Source organism: Cupressus sempervirens, chromosome 3, assembly GCF_028749045.1.
Source record: "Cupressus sempervirens isolate cs-2001-9-10 chromosome 3, ASM2874904v1, whole genome shotgun sequence".
In the NCBI taxonomy this organism is placed as follows: Eukaryota; Viridiplantae; Streptophyta; class Pinopsida; order Cupressales; family Cupressaceae; genus Cupressus; species Cupressus sempervirens.
The window spans coordinates 22,266,205-22,287,688 of record NC_143120.1 but is presented as its reverse complement, the minus strand read 5'-3'; the positions used below and the strand labels follow the sequence as shown (position 1 = coordinate 22,287,688).

Genomic DNA, 21,484 nt, shown 5'->3' with positions numbered 1-21,484 from the left:
TGATGGAACCACTGAAACCTGCATTCTGCTGCTGCTTTAGTCTGAGTCAAATAGTTGTTTTGCGACTTGTGCACCTGTTGTTATCAGACTGCTAACCAGACGCATAGGGAAACATTGCATTGTGAAACTCTTCCACTAATGCACAGAAAAGACAATTACTGAAAACTTTAGTGATGCAGATCATAGACTTACATGCATGACTATTGCTTACTTAGCAAGATGACAGTGACTGTAGAAATGTATATGTACACCATTTTATGCTTGCTTTGTTCTTCGAGTTCTAAAATATCTGGCTTCTGCTCAGGTTTTGTTAAGTTTCTATATTTTACTGCCCCATTCGATAGTTCTCTGATTCTGTCCCCAAAAGTTGTCGCTTCTGCTCTACATGGGATAGCTCTGCTGACGTAAAGCCAGAACAAGCTTATTTACCACCTGCAAGTGAGGTATTATATCCAGCCTTTGGGAACAAAGGTAGGTGGTCAACCTGTAATTGTCCCTATTGGGACACATACTGTTTTACTTGCCCAACCCCAACTAGAGTTTGGATTTCACTTTGAAATGCAAATTTAAATGTTCCTTATTAGGAAAATTTTAATTTCCTAATGATTAACATGCACACTATGTATTTAAATCATATTTTAGAATGAACAAAAACTTATTCATAATACATAATTAAGTCCTAATTCTTTACCTGTCTCCTAGTTGCCAACCATAAGACATAAGGTAAATTTACTGTTCTCAGGCGCAGAAACAGTCTAAAAGCAGGCTTCCTCAAGCATTTGTGTCACTTATATGCATTTTCTATTTTGGAATGATGTCCTCAAGGATTCGTGATGTACCTCCTTGCCCCAGTCTTGAGACCCTCCCGTCATGACCAAATTATTCTGCCTTTCCCTTCACAAACTGTTAATGATTTATAGCTTTAGTCAGATAATTTATATGAATATCTTACTCATTATATATATATATATATATATATAAAATTGTATGTTAATATTTATATTATGGTAAATTATAAATCAAAGTTATTTTATACATAACTGTCTTGTCCTTCGAATGTATTCTAGGTGATTGTACCAGTTAGTATGCATCCTAAGGCTTGCGCGTTGTACATGTCTGCCTTGTGAGAGGCTGGGGGTATATGGTGTCGGCAACGGCTACATCTGATACATTATAAAGTCAAGTATTAACACCCTATGATTGGGAGTATATCTTGTGTACTACATGCCATGATGATCTATTTGCATTGACTATGCTTTAGTACTGATTTACTAATCTCCAAATTAGTGTTTGTTAAGAGGTACGATGTGTACTGATGGGGATCCACATCCTCTTAAGGATGCCTTGTTTCATATTGCATCTTGAATATTCGTGACTTCTCAGTCACACCGTGCCCATTCATATATATATATATATATATTACCATTCAAATTTGTAAGGATATACAAGATATGATAGTACCCCGATTAACTCAGTCTACTGCCTCATTGTATAAGAAAACATATATATTGTTTTTCAAGTGCTTCACAAGATTAAATATCACAATACTAAATATATAAGAGTTCTTATAGATAAGAATATAACTTTATTGTAAGGATTAAGAGCTCTATATTTATTTAGTAAATTTAAATAAATCTAACCTGACAAAATTTTAATACAAACTCCTTATACTCTTAACGTAATTAACAAGTGATCAAGGAATCGGCCAAGCATACATTATTATATTTTATATTATGAAAATAACAGAAATATAATTCTGATTTCATTATAATATATTTAGTTCAGTCTTATAGTGGATGTATTATGTCATTCAGAATTATATATATATATATATATATATATAAAATACTCAGTAAGCCTCTCATCATCTCAAACCATTGAGATCCCATTTCAGTCATACATATATTTCACTTTCATTTTTCATCCTTTGATATGATTCAGTAAAATATATTTCACAATCCTTCCAGCTGTTAGTACCCCAATTATGTATATTTTATTATATATTCTTCTAAATCTCTGCCTTACAATATAACCAATGATTCCCAAAGAGATTGAGTATTGTTCACTACTCCCCCACGGAAGGAGGAAAGGCGCAATTATATATCTTGTTTGAAACATTTCCTATCGGTCTATGCACTTGAACTTCCTATCTCTTCTTGAAGGATCACACTCCACAGTAGAAGTTGGTTTATGATATACATGTTAAACCTAATCGCTAGCTATCTCCTTCCCTTAGTCGAATCATTCCATGGTTTATACTTAGCTTTATATAAATTGCATCTCTTTATGACTAATTGGTAAAGTGGTGGCTGAGCGTTAACCACTCAATTACTATCTTGTCTATAGTTGATTAATCATTCAATTAGTCAATTTTGTTTACCGTATAGGGTAAACAAATACTTATCGCATTAATAGATTAGAATATCACACAGAACAAATAATTTATTCATATAAGCACATATGCAATTCCAGTTACAATGATGATCCATAAATCCATTCAGACGATGTACATATACTTACCGAAGGGGTGACTCAACCGTCACACGACTTTTCGGATAGCAACTCAACCCGTCAGCTACAATATAGTTTTCACCGACAACATCATCCCCCCCAAATGGTAAATTCGTCTCTAGATGACAAAATAGAGACAACTTATACATCAAAACTCAAAATATGACTCAACCACTAATTACATCAAGATTCAAACAACTAAGAAGAAGAGGGATGTGTCCTTGGTGTGGTAGACATCCCCTGTGCTCTAAGCTCGTTTAGTTGTGCTTGTAGCTCATGCACTTGCTTGGTTATCTCCAAATCTGCATTGGCCTGCATCTGAATCTCCAAGGCTGATTGCATCATCTTGGCAATCTCTCCAAGCTCTGCCTCCTTTTCTGCTGCCTCCCGCTGTAGCCGACTCTTCTCCCGCCTAGCCTCATCTAGTTGAGCCAAAAATGCTATCCTCTCAAACTCCCAAGATGCTCTTTTTGACTCTCGAGTTGCCCTCTCTGCAGTTAGATTTGCCTTCGCTACTGTTAACCTAGTAACTAATTCCTCTCGAGCCCTCTCTACCACTGCCTAGTCTGCTTGGCTCCTCCGAAGAGCATAATAAGCATCATGATATATCTGGACTACCTCACGAGTCAAAGTTTCTATGCGGCTCTCCACAATCGGCTCTGTGATGATGGCCCAATCTTGATGCATCTCCAAAGTCTCTACTCTAGGCCACCCACATTCCTCAAAGCAGACTGAAAAGGCAACTGAGCACCCTACTCGCATGAAGGATATGACGTTCTCTAGCTCCTGGACCATTGAATCCAAAGCATGTTTCTGTGTAGAGACCACCACTTGGCAAGCTTGAGTCACCACGCTAGCTAGAAATGTCTCAACATCCTCTCCCATCAATGTCTTCGACCCCACTGTAGGCTGCTAGGTACCCATAGCCATCTTCACTGCTTCTATCATCCACTCTGCAATGCTATCTGTCGAGGAGTGTGGTATCTCATTGATCTGCATTGGGTGACTCTTCACCACTTGTGTCTATGTGCCAGTAGAGTCTCCTTCCGTGGCTACTTCTTGCGTAGGTGAAAGAATGCCTGACGCCCATGGTGCTAGTGTGTGGTTAAACCTCGTACTCAAGTATGTGCTCAACTTCTGAGATCTGCTTGCCTTGCTCAGCTTCTCTGCTACTGGCGTTGCTAACAATTTTGCGTCTAATGTGACCACTGTGTTCGAGGCCACTATATCTAAGTGAACACTGGGTGTCCTAAAACCCTCACCTGTTTTTGCCTGTATAGGTACCTCGATCACTTCCTCCCGTTCTGTGTAGTTACCTCCATCACTCCCTCCTGTGTCTCCACCTCATCATCAGGTATAACTCTGGTTGTATGTGTTTCAGCCCCTATCTCTGGTAGAACTACGATTGTAGTTGGCGAAGCCTCTTGATTGACTGAAGGCTCAACAACCCTTGAAGGTGCTAATGTTGGTCAGACTAATGGCCGGGGTGTTGGTCGTGTTGCTAGTCTGGCTGCTATGGTGATTGGGGTCATAACCATAGGTTGCCTAAACTGTCCAAATCTAGGAATGTGAATGCCGACAGGGACTGAGTGAGAGTGAGATGTAGCTGTGAGGGACCTCGGAAATAATAGTGATGGTGCTGTGATAACCTCGACATCCTCATCATCCTCCTTGTCCTCCACTTCCTCCTCTGAGTCGTCAGTGTCTTCGAAGGATGTGTCTTGCCTCCCACTATCAGTGTTCCCGTGCTCCGAGTTCTCTACCTCCTACCACAAACTCTTCTATTCGATGGCCTTCTCCCCTCCTGGGGTATCAAGGTGCTTCCACTACATGGATGGAGGCTCCCCTAGTTCTGTCGGGCCTGGTTTGATCTCCAGTTGTACTATCCCTTTCCAGATATTTTTCTAAAAACCCATGATATAAACTTGGAGATATAATCCGAACAGTAAACCAATATTTGATACAAATTCTAGAACCTTAATTGATTTGTAATCCCCAGATTTGCATACAAGGAAACTCAGAAAACTTTGTTTTATTTCTCCAATATTCAAAAAGTACATATATAAACGAGGAATTAACTCAGATATCCACCAAAGACATTACTGTATTATAATAACAGCAATACAATAACATGCAATTATCCAAATAACCCAATCTTATAGACATAAATAACAGTCAGATTGGCAAATGTAGATAAAACCTGTAAGAAGGCTAGGCTTGCATCTAACCTTCAAAAGCTTATTCAAGGGTTTGCGTCCTTGAAGAAATAACCAACAACTGTTTCCAGCTTCCAAATTAATATTTGTTTTAAATATTATATCTTCATATCCTCCCATGTGGAGTCTGTTGTACCTTTATCACTTTTCCCAATGTGATGTATGCTCTTTTAAGCAATGTAGGATAAAGCACCTTTTTTGTCCTCTAGTCACTTAAGTGAACATAGTACCTTTTTAAACAAGTTAAATGAACTTTAATAGTCACTTAGTAAACCATATATTCACCAGGGATTAAAATAGCTGACCAAATGAACTCAGATAATCACGTGCAATAGCTCGTTGGAAAGCTCTCGATGAGACGCTTCTAAACCAACATTGAGGTACCGAAAATATTGTGGTCTGTTTACTTACTAAAAATAGTAAGTATCCGAACAACCTGCCAAAACTGCTCTGATGGGTCTGAAACTAGAAATGCCTAGGCCAAACCTTGAACTGAACCCTATAAAGAACCTTTTTACCCCCGAAACCTAGGCGAAGTGAGCCAGCACACAGAATTATAATGTCCCAGAAAAAGGGGACATTACACCAGTCTATCATTAGGTAATCCGTGCTTTGGTGTCAAGGAATAAACCAATGGCATAGTGTGGCATATAGAATGTTTTTTAGTGTAGTGTCATGATCTCATTCATGTGCTTAGCCAATAAAGATGCCCAGTCATATACTCTGCCATTTATGATGTCATTCATCATAGTCACCTGTAGGAATGAGATGTCCGATGCCCTACTCGATCCAATGAGTCTACTTTTTACTAGGTCCATCAAACAACGCTAGTGTCCTTCCTACACATCGGATTTCTTCAATCCCTTTCCCTTCAAAGTATTCATTAAGGCTTTTCTTTCTGTTTGAATCCGTTTCCCACATACTAGTTCTACCAGTTGCGCCTTTACTTCCCAACTTAGTTTCTTTGGCTTGTTATTGATTTTTCTTCTTCCTTGCGCCTAACCTCGTATGCCAAACACCCTAGTGAAGTCTGCGATTCTAAAAGATATCACAAGATTATGTCCTAGGTATAGAAATGAACTCGTTCGCGAAAATTGGTCGTAGGCTTCTAACATGGTGCGAAGAAAACCCTCAAAGTTGCGAATGCAGAACATTGGCATTTGCAACGTCCCACCTGTGCCCTCCGTATGCTTTCCTTCCCAAAGTGGTCATTCGGGGCTTCCTCCCACCACTTGCTACACTCTAGCCTGTTCAAACCCTCGAACGTCACATTTTGGGGTGTGAAGTGTGTAGTTGCAACCAATTGTACCCTTGCCTTCTTTTTGCCTGTACTTCCTACAATACGTACTCCTGATGGTAAAGCTTGTACGTTCCTATTCATTGTACTGCTTGCTGAATCTTCTTCTAATTTCTTCTTCCATGCTCACTTCCCTACTGAATGCATAACTGTCACCTCTTTTGTCTTTTTGTGTGAAGAGGACAGAAAATAGTTAGGTCAGTTGCTCACACTATTTCGTACAACTAATTCCGAGAGGCTCTTCTACCATCGTTCAATGTTTGTACAGCTCTCGAGAGATAGCCCCACTAAAGTTCATTGTTCTCGTGCTCGGTGATGTGCTAGTTACAACTGTACGGCCTCTGTGGGCTGACTGTAGGTCGTTTTCCTTGTTGCCATATGGGATATCTTGTATCCTGATGCTATCGGATCCTAGTGTTACTTCTGCATGGTATGTTGATCCTACTTGTGCTTTACTTTCCAACATGGTGTGGGAGTCCCTTTATTCCTCAAATCCATATGGTGTGCCTTTGCCCTACTACCTAGTCATCCGTACGGTGTCTTCTGATGGTGATTAATAATTGTTGTGTCCCTCTCCTGAATCTTGCCAAGCCGTACAATGATATTTAGGTTTCTCTCCTTTAATGTCGTATGATAGCATTTAAGTTTCCCTCTTTACTATCGTGCAGGAGTTTTGATAGGCCTATGACCATATAGTGGTCTTTGCTTTCCTATGGTTGTACGATAGTCTTTGCTTGTACTTTGATGTCTATGGCTGCACAGTAGTCTTTGTTGCTCTTCCCGTGTTCTTACTTCCATATGGTGGTCACTTAAACGCTATTTTTCCCCCAAACTATATTGGTTACTTAAGACGGGGTTTTGTATGGATATTTATGCCTAGATTGTTGTTTATCTCTTTTTGGGCTGTACGGTATATAGCTTTATTGTTGCCTCTTTGGTCTGTACGACCGTACGGTGGGTTTTATTTGATGTCGGTCATACGATAACCAAGTTCGTATGGCTTGCCTTCCACGTTTGTATGGTTTTGTTTTCTTCTCGATGTTTGCTAAGGTGCTCTCTTTAATCTGGAGTAACTTTAATGTGGGCCTTCTTTGTTCTTACTTAGTTTTTGGTATACCTTTTCTTTTATTATTATTACATATATATAAATATTACTATTATCTACTAGTTATCATTATTATATTTTTATGCTGCTTTTGAGTTGTTCGTTTGGGTCTCATTCTCTCCTAGGACCTTATTCTTTTCATGATATATTTTTAATTTCGACCCATTTACTGCATCCGTCACCTCCCTTCTATCGAGCGTCCACAGTTTTATTGCTTCATTATCACCCACTTTACGAATTTTATATGGCTCGACCCATTTCACTTTGAATTTGCCTAGTTTGATCTTGTTACACCCATTATATTTTAAAACTAATTGACTTGGTTGGAACTTGTTTAGTTTTAAGTGCTTGTCGTGCCACACCTTGCGTTTGCACTGTGAAACTTCGGTAGCCCATTGCGCTTGTAATCATTGTTCGTCAAGTTTATTCAGGTTTTGCAATCTTTCCCTGAGACTTTTCATATCTCCTAACTTGTTTTCGATCACTTTTCGCAAACTTGGTACCATGAACTTTGTTGGTACTACAGTTTCCTGACCATACATTAGCTGGAACAGAGTGTGTCCTGTGGTGATTTTGTATGAGGTCCGGTACTCCCATAATGTTGATGGTAGCTTTTCCTCCCAATCGTCACCCTCAATTGTGCAAGATTTGTATATTACTGCAACCAAGATTTTGTTTGTGGCTTCCGCTTGTCTGTTTGCTCCATGATGTACAAACTCGATAGGGGATGGTATATTTTGAATTTTGTGGTTAGTTGCCAGATAATGTGATTGACAGAATGTCCCCCACGGTCGCTTGTTAACTATAGCAGGATTCCACACCTTGTGATGATCTGCTTGTAGATGAATCTTTGCATGCTTACTACAGAGCTGTCTGGTAGGGCTTGTGCCTCTACCCACATGGTAAGGTACTCCATTGCTACAACAATGTACCTGCATCTCTAGGTTTTGCTCACCTTGAGGGGTCCGACAAAGTCCAACCCCCAATGTTCGAATAGTTCCTGTGCGTGTGAAGGGTTTAGAGGCATGAAATCCCTCTTCAATGGTTTCCCAACCCTCTGACATGTATTGCATGCAAGGACCCACTCCTTGGCATCATTGTGCATAGTTGACCATCATAATCCTGCCAGAAGTATCTTCTGTGCAGTTGTATCTAGCTCCATATGTCTTGCGGGTCCTTCATGTGCTTCTGTCAATACCTTCAGGACCTCTTCCTCTAGAATGTATTGTCGTAGAATCTAGTTAGGTCCCATCTTATACAACAATTCGTTAATCAACTAGAACGTTCGACTTCTTAGCACCAGTATCCACCTTTCACTTGGTGGCATTTCCCTAGGAAATTGTCCTGTCGAAAGATATTCCCAAATACTCATGTACCAGGATGGTAGTACAACAATTTGGAATAGTTCTGTGTCGGGAAAATCGTCATTGGCTTCCTCGGGTGCTTCTCCCGATTTGATCCTTGATAAATGATCCGCACTTACATGGCTCTTCCTAGGCCGTACCACAATTTTAAATGTAAACTCCTTTAATAATAGTAGCTATCTACTTATCCGTCCTTGGATGATCGGTTTGTTCTCGAGATATAACAATGCTTGATGATCTACATAAAATATGAATGGAGTCACCAGTAGATAATGTCTAAACTTTTGCACGACGTACACCATTTTGACAGCCTCCCGCTCTGTTGTACTCTAATTCTTCTCTGCTTTAGACAATAGTCTACTTGCAAAGTACACCGGATGGTTCAATACGTGATTGCCTGTCTGTGCCAATGTTGCTCCAATTGCGTAGTTTGATGCATTCACATGTACATGGAACTCCTTGTCCCAGTTTGGATAAGCCAAGATAGGTGTTGTGGCTAAGTGTGTTTTCAATCTCTCAAAGGCTTCATTCTGCTCTATATCCCATTTGTAGGGTTCTCCCTTGCAGGTTAGTTTGCCGAGCAGGTAAGATATTTTCACAAAGTTCTTAATAAACCTTCGGTAGTATCTTATGCATCCCAGGAATGATTTTGCCTCCGTCACATCTGTCAAAGGTGGCATTTCCAAGATTACTCGGACTTTGTCTGGATGTGTCTTTAATCTCGCTTTGCACACAATGTGTCCCAATAGCATCCCCTGTAGTACCATAAATCTACACTTCTTTGGGTTTAGTGCGAGTCTTGCTCGTCTACACTTTTCCATGCATTCTCTGAGTGCGGTCAAATGCTTCTCCTCCGCACTGAAAATTGACCAATCGTCCAAAAATTCTTTCAAGTTTCTGACTGACATCTTATTGAAGATGTGCAAGATAATTCTTTGAAACATGGTTGGAGCATTGCATAGGTTGAACGACATTTTGTTGTAGGCATATACCCCATCTTCTACTATGAAAGTTGTTTTGAGCCTATCTTCTTTTGCGATGGATATTTGGTTGTAATTTGAAAATCCATCCATGAATGAATAGATTTCATGCCCCGCAACTTCTTCCAAAATACTGTCGGTGAATAGTATCGGGAATGGGTCCTTAATTATTACTACATTCAAGCATTAAAAGTCCACACATATCCTTATCTGAGTGGTGTCTTTCTTCAAAGATATCACAATCGGTGATACCCACTCACTCGTTTGTACCCTAAAAATAATGCTTGCTTCAAGCATTTGGTTGATCTCATCAGTGACTTGTGCAACATAGTTTTTGTTCATCCAGTACGACCACTTTTGTACGAGCATTGCTCCTATAAGTGGTATGCGGTGGATGCATAATTCCGGCGGTAACCCTTTTAGGTCCTTATACGTCCACACAAAAAATCCTTATATTCCATAAATATTTTAAATGCTACTGCTTTTAGAACTAGATTCCAGTCATCTCCCACAAATAAATTTTTTGAGTTAGCCTCATCCCCTAAGTTCATCGTCTTTACTATGGGTTCTTCGTATTTAATAGGCTTATCTTCACTAAATGTACGTGCCAGTGTTTCGTCTATTTGCGCCTCTTCCTCCTTCACTTCTCTATATTCCTTCGGGAATTCATTTTCCTCTCCTTTATTTCCTTCCTTGACCCCTAAAATGTGATAGCTCGGGAAGAGCTCATATTCCTCCATTTCCCAATGGAGTAAGCCGTTCACTAAATCGAGGTCGTCATCATTGGACCCTCCCTCCAATCTTAGGATTCCTTCTTTGTTGAGTTCCATTTATTTCTTCCCTTCGTTGTTTATTCGCCTTTGCCTTCGGTGTTCGACGATGCTGCCTCTTCTCCTACCATCTGTGTATGTAGGTCAATTACAAATCTACGACCTCTACCTTCCATGGATAGGATGTTCTTTTTCCAATCGTGTTTTATTTTCTCATATACTAGCCAAGCCCTGTCTGAGGATGGCGTCATACCCTTTTCTTTTCAACAGTATGACCACGAAGTCCAGTAAGAATGGTTGTGTTCTGATTGTTACAGGTTGTGCCATCAGAGTCCCTAGGGGTTTGATCTCATGTTGATCGGCGGTGAGCAGTTGAAATGTAGATGGCCACAACATAAGTTGCCCTAGCTTCTTCCATGTATCTTCCAGTAGTACATTTGCTCCTGACCCTCCATCTACGATTGTGTCCGTGAGGATGGTTCCTAGAATACCCATCTCTACTACTAAAGGGTGTCTTCCTGTGGTGATTGGGTTTGCTGCAGTCGTTCCGCTTCCACCTTGTGTGTCTTTTCCTGGCTCTTTCGTCGCCTTGGGGGAAGGCGTCATGTTCAAGATTCAATCTATAATTGAGGCATTGTAAGAAGGTCATTTAGCTTCATGGGAACCTCAACTTGCATTACCTGTCATATGATATTTTGTTCTGCCAGGTTCCTCCTTGAGATGTCGGTAGTGTCCGTTGGTTGCAATTTTTCAGTCTCCATTTCTTTTTCTATTTTTGCTCGCGCTTGCTGCAACCTTTTCTTTTCCTCTTTTGGATCTGGATACATATTCGCTTACGCACGAGTGATGGCTAATGTCTCCTCATCATCACATGTTTCTATACTTAACAGGTTCACATCGGGCTTAGGGCATTTTGAATCCTCATGGTCTCCAAGGCCACACCATCTGCACAATACTTGCAATGTTCCCTTCATAGTATAGTCTCTGGCGAAGTCTCCCAAAGGTTGCACGCACGACATTGTATCATTGGTCATCCACTCGGATTGTACTGTATTCGGCTTTGGCCCCCATTATTGTTATAATTATTGTTGTTACCGCCTCGTCCATGTCAGTTGTCCTTACAGTACCCTCCTGAGGTTGCTGCATCATTATTCGTATTTGTTCTTGCTCCCAAGGTGGACACTTCCTACGTTAATAATACTTGTTGACATCCCTTCGTTTTCATATTGAACGGGCATTCCTTGTTGGAATGTTCTGCAATTTGGCAGATATGCAAAATTGTTTTTTCGGGCAGGAGCCCTTTGTGTGGCCGTTCTCCTTACAATCCGTACACCACAGTTCCCCTTCTCTCGCTTGGCCAGAATTCTTTTTCATGTTTTTGAACTCTATCATATGTAACATGTCCTTTTGTAGTGCCTGAACCTTTTTATTTGATTCCTCGTTGCTGCTGCTTTCGGAGGATGAATCTTCTAAGTTCGATGATCTATTTTTCTTCTTTTTACCCATTTTTTGTTCACTTTCCAAGTTCATCGCACGGTTATATGCATCCACATATGATGCTGGAGGTACAATTTTCATCTTTTTCCGCAGTGATGGTTGTAACCCTTCAACAATCCACTTTTTCTTCAACCTGTCTGCTAGTTGGCTTTCCATTTTTTCCTACAAGCTCCTTCAACCTCCTAGCATACACACAAATTGTTTCATTCTTGCCCTGCTTGGTACTGTAGATTTCCGCTGCTATCTTGTTATCGTCTCTGAGTAGTCAAAACTTTGCTATGAATTATTTCTTGACGTCTAGCCATGTAGCCAACTTCTTCAGATCGGTGTTTGAAAACTAATTGATCGCTACACCTCGTAGGGTAGCCAAAAACTATCGGACCTAGTCATCCTGATTTGTTACACCGTTTGCAGTCCAGATTGTTTCACATGTTTTACAATGTTTGACTAGATCGGTTGTCCCATCACCATTAAATTTCGACAATTTTTCCTTCGGTCCTACCATTGTTAATTTCTTTTGAGTCTATGGTACTATTGATGTCAGTTTTGTACCACTACATAACATATAGCAATTGAACACTTGACACAGGATATCAAACACTCAATTCCTCTCTTGAAAAGTTAATACTCATGAAGATATGAGAAAAACTCCCGTGTTGCTTACACCTGTGGATACTAACTCAGTTATATCTGTTAAAAATAGTGGATCACTGATAGATAAACAATTAAAAAATGCTTGTAGATAAATTCTGAATCAAACTATGCAGAATATAAGTACTTATCTGTACTGTGACTTGCAACAAGCTTTTATCAGTCTTCCTTCTTCAGCAATGGCAAAGACTCCTGATCACTATATAACAAAATGAAGTTGATAACAATAAATAATGTTGATACTTATCCGCAAGTACTCAGATGCCTTGAATCGATGCTTTTCCCAGCGGCAGTGGTGAGTATATATATATGCATGGAGAGACATGACTCCGAAGAGTCATGTCTCTACGTGGCCCAAAAGCCACATAGGGACATGCCTCTTCAGAGGCATGTTTAGTTAATACAACTGCCCAAACAAATTATATAAACCACGCCCAATAACAATTAAAGGGCTCAATAATGCTTAATACATAGCAAAGGCAAAGCACGGGGTATGAAACTCAATACAAGTAATAAGTCGCTGATAATATGAAGCCCAACCAATATAGGTTGGTCAATAGTATGCTTACCTTGCTATCAATAATTCGTATGTATGACAGAGGTATATGTATATGTATATGTATATGTATGCATATGTAAGTATGAATATATGTACGTATGCACATATCTTTGTGATACATATCAGACAGTGGTAGCATAAATTTGATGCTTATCTCTCTGTAATGTAAAGCAGATATCAGTAACAAAATACAGATGCTTATCTCTGTGATGCAAAGTAAACAATGGTAGCATACGAGATTCATGTTTTGCTTCTTCTAACGCTAAACATTAACACTCACTCTTTAGCTAGGGAGAAGTAAAACATCAATTAAATCAAAGTTATCATATAAGCAACATAATATGAACAGTAAATGATCTCTACTTGCACTTAAGCAATGCCTAGAGATAGCACACATAGTCTCTACTTGCACTTAAGCAATGTCTAGAGATAGCTCATATAATCTCTGCTTGCACTTAAGCAATGTCTAGAGAAGCCCAGAAATAATCTCTACTTGCACTTAAGCAATGTCTAGAGAAGTCCAGAAATAATCTCTACTTGCACTTAAGCAATGTCTAGAGAAGCCCAAAAATAGATTTATTATTTAAAAGATCGTCACCTTGTAAATAATTTGTTTACACTTGAATATGTCCATGAAAGATCGTCACCTTTCATTACATATCGAATACTATTAAGTAACCAAATGGAAACAAAATCTCAAATGAAATAACTCTTTTATTTCAAAAATTTTCCATTACAAATAATCAGACCAAATTTTTTTTTGAAGTATTTTAGTTTCACTTTAGCAAGAGGTTTGGTAAGGATATCAGTTGTTTGATCATTTGTACATATATATTCCAATTGAATGACTCCTCAATTAACCATATCTCTGATGTAATGAAATGAAATTTCAATGTATTTAGAGCGATTGTGAAATACAGGATTAGAAGAAAGCTTGATACAACTTTGATTATTACAATAAATCACAGTGGGCTTCAAAGGTCTTTTGAAGAGATTTGAAAGCAACTTTCATAGCCATATTGCTTCTCCAGCACCCAAGGATAACGCAATGTACTCGGCTTCAGTAGAGCTTCAAGCTACTGAAGTTTGTTTCCAACTAGTCTAGGAAATCATACCAGATCCAAGACTGAAGCAATATCCTGAAGTGCTCTTTCGCTCAATAGAACTCCCAGCCCAATCAGAATCTGAGTATCCAATTAGTTCAAGATTGACTTTGTCATATTTGATTCCCATTCCAATAGTACCCTTCAGATACCTCAAAATGTATTTAGCTGCATGCAAATGTATCTTCTTAGGTGCACACATAAACTGACTCAAGGTATGAGTTGCATCGCATATGTCAGGACAGGTATTAACCAAATACATCAGGGATCCAATAATTTGTCTGTAGTAAGTAGGATCCACATTCTTAGATTCATCCTTTAATTTGTGTAGGTTTATCTCCATAGGGGTAGTAGCCGGTTTACATTCCATCATTCCAAACTTGATTAAATATCAATTGTATATTTTCCCTGAGTTAATACAATACAGTTGTTCAGTTGCCAAATTTCTAATCCTAAAAAATAGTGAAGTAACCCTAGGTCCTTCATTTCAAATTCAGCAAAGAGATCTTGCTTACATTTCTCTATAAGATGTTCATCACTTTTAATTAGCAAATCATCAACATATAATACAAAGATAACCGTATCATTACCTTCAGATTTGAAGTATAGATTTGGATCGGCTTCATTTTTTGCATATCCCAATTTCAATAGGTGATTATCTATTCTTTCGTACCAGGCTCTTGGAGCTTGTTTAAGACCATAAAGTGCTTTCTTCAATTTACAAACATGAGTCTTGCAATCAAAGGTATTGAACCCTTCTAGTTGTTCAACATAAACTTCTTCAATCTTACCATTGAGAAATGATGTTTTGACATCCATTTGATGTACTTTCCATCCTTTAGATGGTGCAATAGTTAAGATAGTTCTGACTGAAGTATACCTAGCGACTGGGGCAAAAGTTTTTTCATAATCAATACCTTCCTTTTGAGAGAAACCTCGGGCTACAAATCTTGCCTTGTATTTTTCAATACTACCATGAGCAACATGTTTAATCTTAAACAACCATTTAGAAGAAACCACTGATTTATTTTTGGGTTTTGGTACAATGTCCCATACATCATTTTTCAATATAGAGTTATATTTTTCAATCATTGCTTCCTTCCAAGATTGATGTGAAAGTGCTTCTTTAACATTAGTAGGTACAGATTTTATGAGTTCAGATAGCAGTGCAACATAACAGGTTTGATTTCTAGTGATTTTGCTTTCCTGAATTACATCATCTGGTTCAACTTGATTTTCAGCTAACATTTTTCTGGCTCAAAGGGGTCTCTTCTTATTGGTATGGTTGACGTTCTCTAATTCAGAATGATTACACATAGAAGAGATGTCATTATTATCCTCCCTCTCAATTTCTGTAGCTTGATCTTCTTCTAAAATGGATTCATCACTATTATTAGAAATTTTAAAGGTAGTATCTTCTTCAAATATAATATCTCTGCTAATCTCAATTGTTTTTTGCCCAGGAATGTAGATCTTGTACCCTTTTGAAGTGTCACTATAGCCAATGAATATTCCCTTTTTCCCGGAAGGCTCCAATTTGGTTCTCTTTTCTTTTGGTATGTGAATATAGACAGGACATTTGAATATTCTCAGGTGGCTTAAATCTGGTTTAACACTGGTAAATACTTCTTCTGGAGTGGTGTTTTCTAATATAGAGTGAGGGCAATGATTTTGAATGTAGACTGCAGTATTGGATGCTTCAGCCCCAAAGGAGTAATGTAGATTTTGATCATGTAATATGGCCCTGGTTGACTCAACAATAGATCTATTTTTTCTTTCAGCTATTCCATTCTGTTGAGTATTATAAGGTACAAAACACTCCCTCTTAATCTCAATAGAAATACAAAAGTTTTTAAAGATATCAGATGTGAATTCACCCCCATTGTCAGACCTTAGGGTTTTGATCTTTTGTTCTGATTGATTTTCAACTAAGGCTTTAAATTCTTTAAACTTGGATAAGACCTCAGATGACTCCTTTTGTTTTAGAAAATAAATCCATGTTCTCCTAGAGTAATCATCAATGAAAATTACATAGAAATAACATCCATTAAGGGAGGGGACTGACATAGGACCACAAAGATCTGTATGAATCAATTCAAGAATGCTTTTAGATTTATGATCACTTTTGGGAAATGAGTGTTTAGTATTTTACCTAAAGCACACCCTTTACAAATGTTTGAATGATCTGATTTTAAATTTGGTAGGCCTTTTACAATTTTATCTATAGATGATAAGGCTCGAAAGTTAAGGTGACCTAATCTTGTATGCCAAATTTCAGTGGAATTTGACTTATCATCACTAAGGGTTAAGTTTAACTTTGGATTTTGATTATTTACAAAGTTTATAAAGACTTCCATCCCTAACTCCAATGGAGATGACTTTTTTAATATATGAGTTCTTAGTCTAAGATAGAACTCTATCTCTTTGAAATGCAATTCTGTACCCTTGATCATCAAGTCCAAAGATGGAGACAAGATTTCTTTTAATCCTTGGCACATATAGGACATTCTTGAGTTGAAGAGTGATTTCAGAATTTAGTTGAATAGAACAAGTATCGATTCCTTTAATAGGGTGAGAGGAATTATCTCCAATAGTTACTTCTTCTAATTCATGATTTGAGAAGGTTTCAAACTTATCCTTAAATCCGGTGATATGACGAGAAGCTCCACTATCTATGATCCAGGTGTTGTGATTAGTGCTTAACTCATTTGAGAGAGCTACTATAAATGCATAATTTTCTTTATCCATTTTCTCATTATTTTCTTCTTTAACTTCTGCTAAAGCTGCTTGAATTTTCTGTTTTTCTGGGCATACATAATAGGAATGACCAATCTTATCACATTTAAAGCATCTTACTTTGGACCAGTCACGTTGTTTGTGAGATTTGTGATTTTTGTTGTTGTCCTTCTTGTTATACTTGAACTTTCTTTTCTTATTTGATTTAGAATACAATGCTTGGATGTCACCTTCTTGATTTGAAATTAGACCTTTGGAAGCTAGTCTCGACTCCTTTTGAGTGCATTCATTCTTTAATTGATCAAATTTTGCAAGCTCAGGACGCGAACTTAAACCTCGTATGAAGGTTTCCAATGATAAAGAAAGACCTCTAAGAGCAATCATGCTAAGTGCCTTATCATCCATTTGACTTTGCATAGTAGCAAGTTGATCCTTTAATTCAGTAATTCTAAGGAAGTAAGAGGTAATGGATTCTCTATTTTTCATTTTTATGTAAAGTAGATCTTGTTTCAGAGTTAGCAATCTACTTGTATTCTTAATTTCAAATGTATTTTGAATAGTGGAGAACATATCAAATGTAGTTTTAAGATTGGCTATGGATGGAAGTATATGATCCTTTACTGAATCTATGATTATTTTCATTGCTTTATTATTATGCCTTTTCCATGTTTTCTCAGATTCATTTTTAGGCATGGGCAAATTTATTTCAATGTGATTTTCTAATTCCATCTCTCTTAGAACTATTAATTGTCTGGTTTTCCAAGATGAGAAGTTTGATGTTCCATCTAGCCTATTTTCAATTCTTACATGATTCACCATTTTAATGCTTAATAAATACTTTTTTTTCTTTAACTTTGGCTCAGTTTTAAAATTAATATTTTGTAAGAGTTTTCTTATCAGTTGTGCTTTGATACCGTGTTAAGAATAATGGATCACTGATAGATAAACAATTACAAAATGCTTGTAGATAAATTCTGAATCAAACTATGTAGAATATAAGTACTTATTTGTACTGTGACTTGCAACAAACTTTTATCAGTCTTCCTTCTTCAGCAATGGCTGATCACTGTATAACAAAATGAAGTTGATAACAATAAATAATGTTGATACTTATCCGCAGGTACTCAGATGCCTTGAATCGATGCTTTTCCCAATGGCAGTGGTGAGTATATATATGCATGGAGAGACATGACTCTGAAGAGTCATGTCTCTACGCGGCTCAAAAGCCACGTAGGGACATGCCTCTTCGGAGGCATGTTTAGTTAATACAACTGCCCAAACAAATTATATAAACCACGCCCGATAACAATCAAAGGGCTCAATAATGCTTAATACATAGCAAAGGCAAAGCACGGGGTATGAAACTCGATACAAGTAATAAGTCGCTGATAATATGAAGCGCGACCAATACAGGTTGGTCAACAGTATGCTTACCTTGCTGTCAATAATTCGTAGGTATGACAGAGGTATATGTATATGTATATGTATGCATATGTAAGTATGAATATATGTACGTATGCACATATCTCTGTGATACATATCAGACAGTGGTAGCATAAATTTGATGCTTATCTCTTTGTAATGTAAAGCAGATATCGGTAACAAAATACAAATGTTTATATCTCTGTGATGCAAAGTAAATAGTGGTAGCATACGAGATTCATGTTTTGCTTCTTTTGACGCTAAACATTAACAATATCGATGTGATTTGCTGGTAATCACGTAGGCGGCCTTACGTTGTTCATTCAAGGATGACTTGGGTTTTGGGATGATGGTGATGATGATGGGTTTGTAAAATATGAGTGCCAGATAATGTTGATGGTGGTGATGGTGGAGGGGTGTTTCTACCAATGATGCTTCTCCTATCCTCCTTTCTCAAAGCTCCAAATACTAAACCACTCACTACTCTACTCCTACTCCTATGAATGGAAAGATTAGCAAATGGACGGGGATTGAATCTGATGAAAGCTAACCAATGGCTCTACCTCCATAGATGACAATGATTCAAGGGGAAAGACTAGTTTACCACATAAGGCTTCCTAACAAGCCGCTAGGATGCTAGTGGCCTAGTTTATAGATCCCTATCAAACATCCACTAATATCACCATGCAACTATCCATCTACTCTTACTTAACAACCTTCTTGAAATAAAATCTACTTTAGCAACTTCAAAGGAAATCTAATTCTAACTATTGGAAGTAGAAACCATGCAATAACACCAAATATTCTTAATCACCGTACAAGTCACAACAGTGATAAATAGAGGCAATTTTGGTATTATCTTAGCAACAATTTTCTCCGACTATTTACAAATGAGAGCAAATGGCCTTATATAGAGGCCGAAATTACAACCAATGGTAGAGATTAAAAGGCAAAACCAACGATCCAGATGAGATCCTAGAAACCCTAATTAAGGTTGCCACCCCATCGGCCAATGAGAAGACACCACCTCATCAATGGACCAATGAAAAAAAGAAAAAGTGGCAACTAATGAGAAGACACCAAAATGGTAGCCAATCAGAATCAAACACCTATCCCACCCAAGAAGAAGAAGAAGAATTTGTCACTTGGGCTTACATCAAATAATCTTCTAATATAGTTCTACCCCTTTCTTTCATCTTTTTAGCCAAAGCAATGAACTTGGCTAGCATGTCGTTGACTTCCTTCATAGGAGGGCAAGGTGTATGTTTCATCTTGAGCTTGGCTGAATTCATCATGTTGCTCGGTGCTTGCAGTGTTTTCTCATGATCCTTCTCATATTCTTTCGCTTATCTGATAAAGGCATTGAGAGAGGCAAGGGTGCCCAAGTGTTTCTTCTTGATGGCAACCTTCTCCAACTCATCCAATCTTGATCCAAATTCTGTTTCATTGATGTTCTCCTCTTGTCCACTTGAATTATCCCTTTGGTCTCTAGCCTCAACTATTTTCCAATCACTTCCTCCAAATTTGCTCTTCCTTGAAATTCACTCTTCCTTGAGATTCACTTTTAAATTTTCACCACCTCTAAATCAAATAAAAGAGGTAGGACCCCATATAGAATTGCTTTTGATTTTGCACGGTCCTAAGTTGCAACTCTAAATTCTCGCTTATAATCCTAGCCCAATCAAATATTCTCTTTCCAATTTCAATTCCGTCAATAAAATAATACATCTAGTTCTCGAATTGCATACCTTGAGCTAAGCTCATGATCTGGCTGAGAAGCACAATGAGATTGTCATATTCTGATTTGAAAATCTGACATGGTGAACCTTGATGATTTGATAACTCCCTTCTTGCCTTTGTGCAACAAATTTTGCTTTAGGTGAATGAAGTAAGCCCCCTGATCCATCATTACCACTGCCATGCCTTTGTATTGGGGGATATTAAATGTTTCTTTGATCACTTGTCCGCCGATGTTGGATTACACTCTCTTCCCTTCATCAAAAATGATGGACTTGGTAACAATATCAAACTGGGATGCACACTCCATTACCAATTCTGGACAAGGCAAGGTAGGAGGGAAGGCTGCCGCGTGTACAATTCTGCTCTTGTAGATTTTCTTTGCTATGAGGGATTGTCCTTCCTTCAATCTGTCCTTTAACTGTATCATGTTCACTGTACCGATATTGGTATCACTTATTCGCCTCACTTTCAAAAAGAAGGTGGTCTTAGGCATCATGTCTTCTTTGTCTTTTGTAGTATTCGTTCCCTTTGAGTTCTTGCTTGCACTAACATCTACCATCCTAAACACGTATTTCTACCCCTTTATTCTAAATGATATGGACTACACTTAGCAATCTCCAACCTTCTTTCTATTGATGAATTCTAACTTATTTCTGCCTCACCAAGTCCTATCTCTACACTTATCAATCTCCAACCTTCCACCTAGGGGTGGGACTACCACTTATTTCTGCCTCTTCATTACCTTAGGATGGACTACACTTATATCTCTCAACTTCAACCTAGGGTGGTCTAGCTTATTTCTGCCTCGCCAAGTGTCCTATCATGAAATCTACACTTATCTCTCCAAACTTCAACCTATCAATGGGATGATGAAGTGGTGGATGATGAATGCAAAAAGAATATAAGGGAAACGAAACCAAGCAAGAACAAGCAATAGAATCCGCCTTTAACAATCATCACCTCTAAAATGAGTAGAAGTTTACCTTAATCTTGTCTTTACCAATAATCGGGCCCTTCTCAAATTCGGATCAAACTTCAAAAATGTCAAGCCTCCTTGCAAATAATGATGCCCTAGCAAAAATCAGGACTTTGACCTCTTGAAATTGCCCAAATTTTGCCAAAAATCAGACCTTGGATAATGTATCTCCTTCACCAAGTAAAATCGCCCAAATCTAGGGCAGAAAATCACAGCCTCTAGCAAGAAAATCAGACTTCAAGAAATCGCCCAAGCAAGAGAAAAATCTCAGATCTGCTCTCAAATCGCCTAGGGCAGAAATTGCAGCCTTAATGGAAGAAAAAAATGATGCCAAACAAGGAAAATCTGCCCAAGGAAAATCATCCAAGTCCAAAAGCTGCCTTCCTAGAGAAAATTTGCTCAACATAGAGGAGGATATGAGGTGGAATGAGTAGATGAGAGAGAGGAGAGCCCTCTCATACCAAAACCTTCTTGCTCCTTCAAGCTAGCTGACTTGCCCTGGAGGAGAGAAAAATTAAATTAGCATCCTTACTAATGGCCCGTATTTAAATGCCATG

At 38.2% G+C, this 21,484-nt stretch overlaps 1 protein-coding gene across 2 annotated transcripts in view; it reads left to right on the top strand.

The window, feature by feature from the left end:
- LOC149564559 (putative carboxylesterase Os04g0669500) overlaps positions 1-21,484 on the top strand; it is a 95,052-nt gene that overhangs the window by 40,948 nt on the left and 32,620 nt on the right. The gene's annotated exons all lie outside the window — the stretch shown is intronic.